Genomic DNA, 13,266 nt, shown 5'->3' on the forward strand with positions numbered 1-13,266 from the left:
CTCTACCTAGCCCTGGCAGTCCCAGAACTCACTCTGTAGACCAGTCTGGCTTTGAACTCACAGAGATCTGCCTGCTTCTGGTTCTGGGATTAAAGGTGTGCGCCACCACACCAAACTCATTTTTTTTAGTAGAGAAAACAGAACTTATTTTATAGAATCATGAATAGTTCATAAGACTAGGACAATGCTTGACTCTTAGACTTCCAATTACTGAATTATGCAATTGAACACTAATTTGAATAGTTAACCTAAGGTTGAACCATTAATTTCTTGAATAAATAGAAGTAGTCATATAGAGAGATACAATTGTCTATCATTCTGTTCACTTGAATCTTGGTTATAACATCATTCTTGTCTACTTGATTTTGTTGCACCTTTAAAAATTCTTGAATGGGACTGGAGAGGTGGCGTATTAATGGGTTGGGAGTACTTTTAAGATCCAGGTTTAGTTCTTAGCATTTACATGGTGATTCACAACCATCTGTAGCTCCAGTTCCTGGGCATTCAAAGCTCTCCTCTGACTTTCCAGGTTACTAGGCATGCCTGGGCTGCATATACATACAGCAGGCAAAAACATTCACACACATATTAACAAATCTAAGATTGTAAAAAATACTTGAATGGACACATTTACCCCATATTACTACCAATCTATCCAGAGAGAAGGACCCTTTGCAATGGGCTGTATGTCTTTCTGCTGTCTTCATTTATTTATTTGTGTGAGTGTGTGTGTGTGTGTCAATAAGATCACAAGTTCCTTAAAGGTAGGTCCCATATTGCAATCACTGTCATCTAGAACAAAATGAGTATGCAGGAACTGGAGAGATGGCTCTGTGGTTAAGAGCAAGGACTGCTTTTGTGAAGGATCCAAGTTCTGTTCCCAGCACCCATACTAGTTGGCTGACAAATGCCTGTTAACTTCAGCTCCAGGGAATCTGACACCCTCTTCTCACCCTGAAGGGTGTGTGCATGCATGTGGCATACACACGAAGACATACATATACAAATAAATCATTTTTAAAAATCTTCAAAGTATGCGCACAAGGACGCACACACACACACACACACACACACACACCAGGGAGAGGTTTGGGTGTGCCTTTAACTGTATAGTCAAAGAAGGTCTCACTGTGACAGGAGCACTCAGGTTTGAACAATGAAGAAGCAAGTTGTGTGAGTGCCCAGATAAGGGAGAGGTTACAGACAGAAGAAATTGACGGGAAAGCCTTGACCCTTCTCCGTGCATGGATTTCAAGGAATTTCAGGAGACTGGTGTGGCTGGAACAGTGAGTCCTGAGGGATGCTTTGGGGTCACTGAGAAGATGCTAATTCTTACTCTGAGTAGCTGTGAAACCATGGGAGGTATATGATAGTAAGTGCTGGCTGCCAACTTGATGAACTCAAGAGTCGCCCAAGATACAGGTTTCTGGATATGCCACGGAGGGGTTATGTAGGCTAGGTTGACTGATGTACAAAGACCTGCCCACTGTGGATGGCGCCAGCCCATCGGCTGAGGTCCTGGACTGAATGAAAAGGAGGAAAAGCGAAGCACAAACATCCACCACTCCCTGACCGTGGATGTCTAGTTGGACAGTGTTATTTATATGTGTCTTAGTTACTTTTCTTCTGCCATGAGAAAACACCATGACCACAGAAACTTGTAAAAAGGAAACATTTAGCTTGGGGGATCACAAATTCAGAGGGTCAGAGTCCGTGACCATAAAGGCAGCAGGCAGGCAGGCATGGTGCTGGAGCAGTAGCTGAGAGCTCACATCTTGATCCACAAGCAGGAGGTAGAGAGCGATTACTAGGGATGGCATGGGCTTTTGAAACCTCAAAGCCCACTCCCTGTGACATACATGCTCCTACAGGGCCACACATCCTAATCCTTCCAAGAAGTGCCACTAACTGGGACTAAGTATTGAAATATACAAGTGTTTAGGGGGTCACTTTCATTAAAATTTCTACAATAGACATGCTGTTGTATATTGTGCTATTGATCTCCATAATGTTTTCATCTTATAAAAATGAAACACTATGCCAGTTGAATAATAATCCTCCCCACTTTCCTTAGCACTAGTTCATGGAAACCACCATCTTAATTTCTATTTTACCATGGAAATGACTGAACAGAAATTAAATACTGCAGTATCTTTGTAACTGCTTTATTCTGCATAGCAAAATGCCCTCAAGATTTAAACATGAGGCAGCTTATATCAGGATTTTATTCATTTTGAAGGTTAAATAATATTTTATTGTATGCAAACACCCTGTTTTCTCTAGAGGTTCTTTCCCCCTCTCTTAGTCATTGTGAGTATGATACAATACAGATATGTAAATATTCTTAAAATTTTTGCTTTCAGTCAGTTAAGTATCAACTTAGAACTGGAATTGACAGATCATATAATACTTCTATCATTATGTGGTGGTAACTTCTATAATGCTTCCCACAATGATTATACCCATGTACATTCTCACCCACATGCACAAGGGATCCAACAGCTATATCTTTGCTAGTACTTCTTTTCTTCAGGTTTTTTGTTTGTTTGGAGACAGGGTCTTATTTTTGTCAGCCAACCTGTCCTTGAACTTAGGACCCTCCTGCTTCTTCCTCCAGAGTGCTGAGACTACAGGAGTTGATCACAATTTCTGTTTTCTTTCTTTTGGTTTTGTTTATGCTTGCTAGTGTGAGGTTATGTTTCATAGTAGTTTTATTTTTTCATTAGGTGTCTTTTCTTTTATCAAAGGTTTCAGCATTGGTGCTAATAGATTCTTAGATTCTAAAAACATGGTGTCTTCCTTCCTTCCCTCCCTGCCTGCCTCCCTCCCTCCCTCCCTCTCTCTCTTTCTTTTTGTCCTTTTTCCCCTTTCAGTGATAGGGATTAACTGAGCTATACTCCAAGCCCCCAAATGCATCTTCAAGAAAAACTGATGGTTGAGATTGCCAACATAACTACCTGAAGTTGATTTTACAATCAAAGGTCTTCCCACCCTCAAAACAAAAGCACACCTCTTCAGAAGAAAGAGCTCATCGAATGATGTGTAGACTCATTCTCACCCCTATTCTGCAAAGCAGGATGAATGAATGAGTGAGTGAGTGAGTGAACAAATGAGCACTTGAGTTAGTGGAAGAAGGAAAGAGGCTGACTGCCAAATCTCCATAACCATATTTTCCCTCTCAGCCTGTTGGGACAATCTGTGAAGTTCTCCTCAGATCTTATTTTAGCTGACCTCAAAGCATGCTTCTAGTTTCGCTTTAGGTACTTGAGTCTTTATACTCACTACTTTCCACCCCACTTTTTGCCCTCCTCAACCAATGAATGACTCCAACCAGTCACAGAATGCGATGACTCCAATGACTGGATATACCTGAGTGAGCATGTTGGCCTTTTAGCAGCTAGAATCCAATTATCAGTTAATAAAGCAAATTATTAAAAACTTTAAACCAGCCTTATTTTTTTTTTTTTGCACTCAGGACCAAAACAGTGTTTATAAATTCCTACCCTCAGCCACCCTCTGTGATCTTAAAGTGTATTTCTGATGTTCATTACTATTTTTTTTTTTTTTTTGGTAGTCGTTGGCTATTTGGAGACAAGAGTCTTACGGACTTAGGGTCTAACCATGTAGTCTAGGCTGTCCTCAAACTCACGATCCTTCTGCCTCAGCCATCTGGCTACTGGCACTGTAGGTATGTGCCACCAAGCCTGGCTTCAAAGCTGAGTTTTGCATTCCCTTCTTCCTCCTGGCTTGTACACAGGCACACGAGACCATTTACGGCTGTTACATAACAAGGTCCTGGGCAAGGGCATGGTGTTCCCACATGCAGAACTCTGCCCTGGGTGTGGAATGCGACAGAAGCAAGTTTAGGCAGGACTGCGCCCCCAACCGTGGGGGAACTTCCGGGGAAGTCTGTGCGGCAGACAAAACAACCAGTCTCTGGGCTCAGCTCTTGCAGGTTCATTTTCTTGAAAAGGAAAAGAAAACAGTGCAGCAGCTGTGCATCTTGTGATACGTGAATTTGCACGTTTGATTATTCAGCAGGCAGTGATGAACACTTTAAACATTAGCACCGATCCTACCTATGTTGAGGGACTCAGTTCTCCTGCAGGACACCATTGGTGCAATTAAAACCAGCGTCACTGTGTAAACATTCCCTGAGGAAGGCAGAGGGAGCCAAGGCTCAGTGTTACTCTGAACTTTGGAATCCCCCACGTTACTACCTTGTGCTTGGACGGCGTGCTGAAAGCCTGGGTGGAGTCACGTGAGGGGTTCAAATGGAAGGCAGCTCTGCTCAAAGCTCTGCACATCTCTTCTAAGGAAAACAAAACAAGCAAATGACTATCAGATGCCAAAAGGATTAATGTATTGTCCTTATGCGACCTTCTCGTGTCCCTTTGAGGAAAACAGGTGGTTGGTTGCAGCCACACACAGATTCATTCTCCGATTCCCAAACTTAGACTAAAGAAGATAAACAGATCAATAGAATACTTGCTTTCCCAAGGATGGAAGATACTTGTTCAGAGCTAAGGTTCACATCCACACAGCCCTCCACCCTCCAAACACTCACTGTTAGTTACTGCTGTCAACGCTGCTTGTGAACTGCTTGTAACCTCTCTGTGAATCTCCAAATCAAATCAGTACACAGTGGGCATGCTTCCTGAGGCTCATCCTGGGGACTCTATAAATCTGGCACACTTCATTATGTAAATGTGACAACGGGAAAAATAATTTTTTCCCTTTGTATTTGTGAAACTCAAGAGTGCTCATAACCTTCAGGGAAATTGGTCTTTGTTCCGGGAGTATTTCAAGTGCACCACATAAATTGTCTGTTCCAACGAATACAGAAATAGAACCAAGAGTGTGTCCATATAGCAACTTGAAACAGGATTTCATATCAGTTGTCATTCTGCATCCAAAGCAGGAAACTTGAACCCCCCCACCTCTGAGGAGTGTTACTCTCCAGGTCTTCACTTCCCCCTAGGAATTATTATTTTTAATTTATTTATTTATGCGTTGTGTGTGGAGGTGCCCGTGGAAGCCCAAAGAAGGTGTCAGATCCCGTGGAGCTGAAGATACAGGCAGTTGTGAGCCACTTGACGTGGGTGCTGGGAACCAAACTTAGGTCCTCTGCCAGATCAACAAGGGCTCTTAACCACTGAACTATTTCACCAGCCCTTCCCATGACTAATTTTTTTAAGAACGGACAAGAAAGGGTCAATTCATTTTTTAAAGGTGTGTTAATGGGGGAGGGGAGCTGGAAAGATGGCTCAGTGGTTAAGAGCCCTGACTGACTGATCTTCCAGAGGACCTAGGTTCAACTCCCAGGACCCACAGGGCAGCTCACAACTGTCTGTAACTCGAGGATCCAACACTCTCACACAGACTACATGCAGGCAAGCACCAATGCACGAAAAATAAATAAACCATTTTAAAAGGTGTATTGATGGATATTTAACCCTGCAGACATTTTTGTCTTTGGTGGAACTTCATTGTGAAAAATGAAATCTTCAATCTTTTCACTTACCTTCTCAAAACAAATATTTGTCATTAATTCCTAATGTACATTGATCTGAATAAATAAAGCAAGTGGTTGAATACATGCACCTTTCCCCTGAAGTAAGAAACTCAGCTTAAGAAGTCATAGTAACTAGAGAAAATGCTAGTAATGTTTCAGAAAAATGTGGTTGCATGTATGGCCTGTTCAAAATAGATTGGGCTTTTGAATTTTTCAAATATATAACAACTTCAGTATAATTTTTTCTAAGCTTTTGGGCCTTTGAGGATTTTTATAGGTCATTTACAGCTTGACTTCTCTCTCTCTTTTTTTTAAAGGTTTATTTATTATGTATACAGCGTTCTGCCTCCAGGCCAGAAGAGGGCACCAGATCTCGTTACAGATGGTTGTGAGCCACCATGTGGTTGCTGGGAATTGAACTCAGGACCTCTGGGAGAGCAGCCAGTGCTCTTAATCTCTGAGCCATCTCTCCAGCCCCCAAAATGTGTAGCCCAGGCTGGCCTCGAACTCGTGATTCTCCTGCGTCTACCTCCTTCAGCAAATCCTACCGGCGTGTGCCACCACAACCAGCTTGACTTCTCTTAATACAGGGAGGGGAAGGCTGTTCACTTTCCATAGAGAGACAGGCAATTGCTATGGAGCCCAGGCTGGTCTCACACTTAAGCCTCTGTTGTCTCAGCCACCCTAGTGATGAGGTACCAGACATAATGCCTCCGCATTCAACGTCCACGAAGGTTTAAAAACTCATTGTAATGGAAAGCGAAGTGTGTAGCTAGCAAGAAAATCACCTGGCTTTCCCCTGTGCTTTATGGTTCTCTTCCTCCCGTCCCAGTGTAATTCCAAACACACTATCTGAATCACTTTGGACAGACATTAAGCAATTACTTTATGGTTCTCTTCCTCCCGTCCCTGTGTAATTCCAAACACACTATCTGAATCACTTTGGACAGACACTAAACAATTACTTTACATGCAGGCTCAACAGATCTTTAATGAAAGGATTTACATTTTGATTAATAACGAAATATTCCTCTACTGTTTATCCTTTAGATAAGAAAGTGGAGGAAACCCATCTTGAAGATCTTAAAACATGCTTGATGTAAGTTTTTATGCTGAGTTAATTCATCAGCAGATTAGTTAGCAAAGAGGCAGCAACCACTAGTAAAGGCTACCAGGAAGGACAGATGCAGATGCAATGGCCGTGAGAAATATGTAGATAGGCCTCACCCTGCTGAAACATTGGCTACTGAAAGATGTGGGGAGGGGCAGAGGTCACCGCCTTCGGCTGTGTGCTTGCTATACACCCGCCAAGCTCCAACGGCTAGTTCTGAACCCCAGCCTACAACAGATGGCCATGGTTAAGCTCCATAGCTCACAAACAACAAGAACCCATGATGAGCAAAGGGTTTGGGGCAGTGGGACTGATGGGGGGGGGGGCACGTGAATTAAAATGTACTTTATACACGAATGAGAACGTTAAAGAATGAAGTTAATAAGAAAAAGGAAAAGAATCCTACAGATAAAATAAATAAAATGGAAGCACATAGAGTTAAGGTCCCAATGCTGTCAGGTGATCCCAAAGAACCCAAATAATCTCGTTACGTTATTCCTTTAGTAAGGAGACTGCATCCTAAACGTTGCTGACGGGCTGTGGGCAACTTTTCCAGTCTCTCATTAACTACCACCATGCTCCCCGCTGTTTGCTTTGTTCATCTCTGACACCCCACTGCCCAAAGCCAATTGATTCATTGGCTCTGGCTATTTACCCTCTGTTTCAAAAATCCATTCCACCCTATGGAATAGCATTTTCTCCAGATGGCCTCCATTTCCTCTAAGAAAGCATCCAACAGTGTTTGTGATTTGCTGCAAGAAAAAAAAATAAATAAATCCCCTTCTTTTTCTCCCATTCCTCTAAGAGTTTCTATTCATATTTCCCGGTGTTGGTAGTTACGCACTAATTTCATAGTTTTCTTTCCTGTGGCTTTAAAAATAGAGCTTTTTGTTTGTGTGTGTGTTTGTTTGTTTTTACTTGATGGGGTCCAGATTCGTGCAGCATGTGTCGAATGCTGTGTGTTCATTCTCAAGAAAGGAGCGTGTTCTTGGAAACAACAATTAGAATTAAAAACCTCAGCAGCAGGACTGGTAGGAATGGCTCACTTACTCCTGTTGAAGAAGACCTGTGTTTGGTTCCCAGCACCCACATGGTGATTCATGACTGTAACTCCAGTTCCAGGGGACTCAATGCCCTCTCTGGCTTCTGAAGGCACGCTAGCAGTGCACAGACATACGTGCAACCACAACACTCATATACATAAAACAAATAAAATAAAACAAAGCAAAAACTCTCAATAGGGTTTTTGGAGCACAAAAGTACCAGGCACTTGTCTTAGAGCTTTGAATGTACTGTTTGAAGTAATCTTGTCACTTGGTGAGGTAGGTCCCGTTACTAACACTTTTTTTTTTCCAAAGGTGAGGTAAATCAAATCATAGAAAGGTGATTTGCTGAGCCTGAAGACATAGGAACCATAATTTAGGGGATGAGAATCCAACATATGTAAGCTTATGCTTTACTTATTAAATTTCCTTCCTCTTAAAAATCAAATATCTGAGGGAGGAAAAATAATACCCAGAAGACATCAGAACAGTTGTTCATGCAACATATGTTGAGTCCTAATTTTAAAAGAGGACTTGAGGGGGCTGGAGACATGGCTCAGTGGCTAAGAGCACATACTGCTCTTGCAGAGGACCTCAGCAAAGTTCCCAGCAACCATATGAGATGGCTCATACCTGTCTGAAGTCTTAGGTCTAGGGGATCTGATGCCTCTGGCCTCCAAGGGCACTTGTGCTCCATGCGCCCATCCATGCCATCACTACCAGCACTTACACACACCATTAAATATAACTAAAAATGGGCCTGAAACTTTATATATATATATATATATATATATATATATATATATATATATGATTCCATTGCAAAGACCAGGCTAGCCTCAGTCTTGCTGTGATGTCCAGGCTGGCTTTCAACACCTGAGTGGACTGCCTCTACCTCCTCGGTGCTAGGATTATAGACATGTGCCACCATGTATCACATGTTTTAAATAACTTCCATTAGATGCCCTTACACCAAATGTTATCAAAAGATGAAAAACATGTATGTTTGTTCATAAAGACCCACTTGTGTATTAAAATCACACACTGACAATTTGTATAAGGAGCTTCCTAAACTTATGGGGATACATTTAAGAAAGGCATAAGAAAAACGTCCAATACTTTCCATTTGTTTCGAAATTTACACACACGCCCAGATGGTGGTGGTACACGCCTTTAATCCCAGCACTCGGGAGGCAGAGGCAGGTGGAATCTCTGTGAGTTCCAAGACCAGCCTGAACCACAAGAGCTAGTTCCAGGACAGCCTCCAAAAAACCAAAAAAAAAAAAAGAAAAGAAAAAAAGAATCAAAATTTATGCACAGTATCAGATATCAGATGATTTTCAGTGTCTACACAATTTCTTTACCTACAATACCAAGAAATTTGGCAATAGACTCCTAAAAAGTTAACAAACACACCTTTATATTCACCTCTTTTTGTTTGTTTTTAAACAGAAACAATAAGGATTTATAAAATGGAACTCCAGTTGCCTTTAGCAAAAGTACGTGGTTCCGAGATTCTCTTCGTGGCTGTTTTGAAGGCAGTCAGGTAAGAGTTTTAGCAAGAGGCTTCAGGACAGACCCCCTGAGGAGTTCTAGTGGCAGCAGAGTCTAATGGAATACAGCCTGCTACTGCTACTTTGTGCCTTGTACTGTAGGCAGAATGTGGATGTACAAAATATCTAGGTCATGCTACTGACTTTAGTTGACCTTACCTTTTATGAATGTTATGAAGACCACTTTAATCAAATGTTATTCCATTTTCAAACAGTGCCTCAGAAATATTTTACACTGGCATAATACTTATGAAATAGTACTGAGTTGTACAACATGTTACTACTAAATTGCATTTTTTTTTACTTTGGTCTATAAATAAAATCATTCATGGACAAATGTTAAAGAAGTGGGGAGGGGTTAGAGAGCTGGCTCCGTGGTTGGAACTGGTTGCTCTTCCAGAGGACCATGATTTGGTTCCTAGCACCCACGTCAGGCGGCTCATCACCGCCTGCAACCTCAGTCCCAGGAGAGATCTGATGCCACTGGCTGCTGAGGGCATGTGCACAACACACACATACCCACCTTCCTCCCTCCACCAACTCCATTTCCAGTCCCTCTTCTGGCCTCTGTGGCCACCAGACACACGTGTGGTATACATACATACATACATACATACAGGCAAAACACTCATAAACATAAAATAGATCTTTAAAAAAGATAATAAAATGGAAAAATTAGTATCGTTTTTATTTTTCTGTCATAAATGTACACTGTCAATTATAAAATATACCCTTTGGATATTAATTCAAAGGAAGTGATTTTACAAAAAAAGTGTGTGCTATTTCTATACAACTGTACTTCAAACAGCTTAACTTTTTATGGACAATTCATACTTTTTCCCCTATATTTTTAGTATGTCATCTACCTAAGAAATTTCCCAGAATACTTAATAATTTTTTTGTTGTTGTTTCATTTTGTTTTTTTTACAAAGTGCATCAGGTCAGTATGACCGGAATAGTTTGTGTCTGTGAATGGAGCCCAGAACCATCTATTAATATCAACATAAACAAATCAAGGAGGCTTGAAGGGCACGATACTATAGCAGTGTTTTCCAACACATCCTCAAAAACTATGATATTTACTGAGTTGTCAGTGTTTTGTCCAAGGTAGAGAGTATAAAGGAGATATACAGATCTTGTATGGACTTGTTTGGTTACGAGTTGACCTTGTATCATTAAATGATAATAAAGTGACTCAAAATGCTACCATATTCCTCTCAGCTTAAAAAAGGTACATTTTAAAGCTCATATCAACAGTTACCCAGCGAGGCTAGAGTAAGGTTCAGTGGTTAAGAGCACTGGATGTTCTTGCAAAAGACCCAGGTTCAATATGAATTCCTTTTGAACAGTATGTAATTTCTTTCGAATTGTCCTATATAATATAAGTTAGTGACTAAGTGTGGAACTGATTTAGTATATTGCAAAGGAGCACCAAATTTATATGTAATAGGAACCCTAGATTTAAATATTACCATTTATTTGTTTTTTTACAAAGCTTTGAAGTGAGACAGAGCAGGACTTAGATTCTGGTAGGAAATTAGAAAGTGTTTGTTGTGTGACACTATTCCCAATGACGGTGTAAACAAACAGTGCACTCACTTAGATGTAAGGATACCACCAAAGTCCAAGCTGGTGAATGGAGTGGGGTGATTTTTCAGGGGTGGAAATGACTCAAAGATAGCTGTACCACCATAAGCACAACCAAACGTGCATAATGGCTCCTGAAAGCTGGAAGCTTGGCAGGTTGGACAGTGTTTCTTCTAGGAAGCTTGGCTAGTCTGAGAGTTATCCAGCAGTCCCTAAAGCTTTTATTTGCTTGGGAACGGAGGATACTGGTGAGTTTGAGTAGTTTCAGGGACTTCTTGGAACTTTTGAGTTGTTTGCTTCCTGAACTTAAGGAGTTTCCCTGAAGGTTTCAATGTTTCACTTCCCTTTAGACTATCCCAAGTCTTTAGAAGTTTCTGTGCAACATGGGGTATTTCACATTCTCCTCTCCGTCCACTCCCACCCTCCCCAACCCTGCTTGTAGAACATCGTACTTCTTAACAAGTTTCCCTCCAAGGTGGAATGTTTTATCTTGGAAGAAACTGCTACATAACAGTACTGTATCAGAGAGAAAATTATGCAGATACACACATGCATAGATACATGTATGTAATACATAGGTACACATGTATATGTATTTCCATATGGATATGGAAAGAGAGGTAGATCAGGCATTAGGTGGAGAGAAGAGAAGAAAAAACGGTACTGCAGAAGTTTTGATTAGACAGGGTTCTAATTTGTCTCTTAAACAGCATTGAAACTCTCTGTGGGGACTCTGTGTTACTTTTTAATAATTTGGAGTATTTCTTTACTTGCCAATACTTTAACGCTCCACACAGATGGTATCCTGAATTGTTTATAGGGTTTCATGGCAGAGGAGAATGGTCTCCATTTGTCAGTGAGCTCATGTTAACATTCCTATCCAGTACTCTATGATCTGGGGGCAAAGGTTAAAATCATATTATGTTGGAGTTATATATGACTTCTGAGTTGCTAAGGAACATTCAATATTCATATTATACCTTTTTATTTTATTTCAGCAAGAATGTAGTCATATCAAGACCAGATATCCTGTCAGCATTTCACAAGCACTGCCAGTTATGATATAACGTTCACTCACACTAATGTGATAATCTAGAATCTTTATAGGAGTCTTAAAATATCAGGCAACATATTTTCATTAGATATCATAATTAATTTTCTTCTTCTAACAAATCCCTATTCAAGTATTTCTTTAACTTTTAACAAAAATGGCTGATCTAAGCTAATAGATAAACACATGAGCACATCAGATGAATGAGTATAGGCTGAGTACATATTGTCTCCATGGCAACCTGGAAAGTCTCAATGAACATGAAGCCATCTTCATCTAAGCTTAGAGTTAAGGGTTAAAAAGAGACAAGCAAAGAAGCCTTCCCAAAGGAGTGGGTTAGCAATGTGCAGGGAATTTACCACTTACAGGAAATGTAAGATTTGGGGAAAATGGTTCAGTGTTTAAGAGCATTTAACTACTCTTGGAGAGAACATGGTTTTGCTTCCCAGTACCTACACTGGGTGGCTCATAACTTCAGCTTCAGGGGATCTGATGTGCTCTTCCAATCTCCCTGGATAACTACACACACACGGTGCACATAAACTCATACAGGAACACACACATACATACATGTAAATAAAAAGTAAATCTCTAAAAATGTAATTTTCATATGCAAGTAAGATTACTGTGCAATATTGGTAAATATATGTTTCACTAGGTATAAGCCTAACAAGAGTCAATGTGGAATTAGATTAAATGGGGAGGATTTTAAAAATAGGATGCAGGGATGACATCAGTGAGAACATCTTCATAGGAGAGATGACTTTGAATTTTGGGTGGAAAACCCAAAGACCAAAGTGGATGCCAGGATAAGACAGAGGCATAGACTAAAATATATAAAAGTAGTGACATGTAAATTCATGTCCTAATAGAATAAGAATATTATATTGATTAGATTGCTGAGTGGGAGATAAGGTTAAACTGTGCCAAACTGGGGAGGACACTGACAGCAAAGTCGAACCAAATTGTCTGCTGTCAATCATCATTCATTGGGCTGCTTTAAGCTAATATATATATATGTATATATATGTATATATTATACATATTACAAAGGGAAGGTGTTAAGAAGGCTTGCTGCTCTTCTAAAAGACCCAAATTTTTTCTGGCATCCACCCTGGGTGGCTCACAATTACCTATAATCCAGTTTTTGGGGATCAGACACCCTCTTCTGGCCTCCAAGGGTATCTGTATTCATTGACCCATACCCACATATTACACACAATACCCACATATTAGCACACAATTACAGACAATAAGAATAAGCCTTAAAAGTGTAGTACGAAGACTACTAGACATCTGAATGAATCCCCAAGGGCTTCTCCCCGTTATGCTTCACGTGAGATCCTTCAACTGCCCGCTTTAACGTCACCCTCTTCCTTTCCCTTGTTCCTGATGTCTAGTGGACA

This window comes from Mesocricetus auratus, unplaced genomic scaffold (genome assembly GCF_017639785.1).
Source record: "Mesocricetus auratus isolate SY011 unplaced genomic scaffold, BCM_Maur_2.0 Super-Scaffold_100007, whole genome shotgun sequence".
Classification (NCBI taxonomy): domain Eukaryota; kingdom Metazoa; phylum Chordata; class Mammalia; order Rodentia; family Cricetidae; genus Mesocricetus; species Mesocricetus auratus.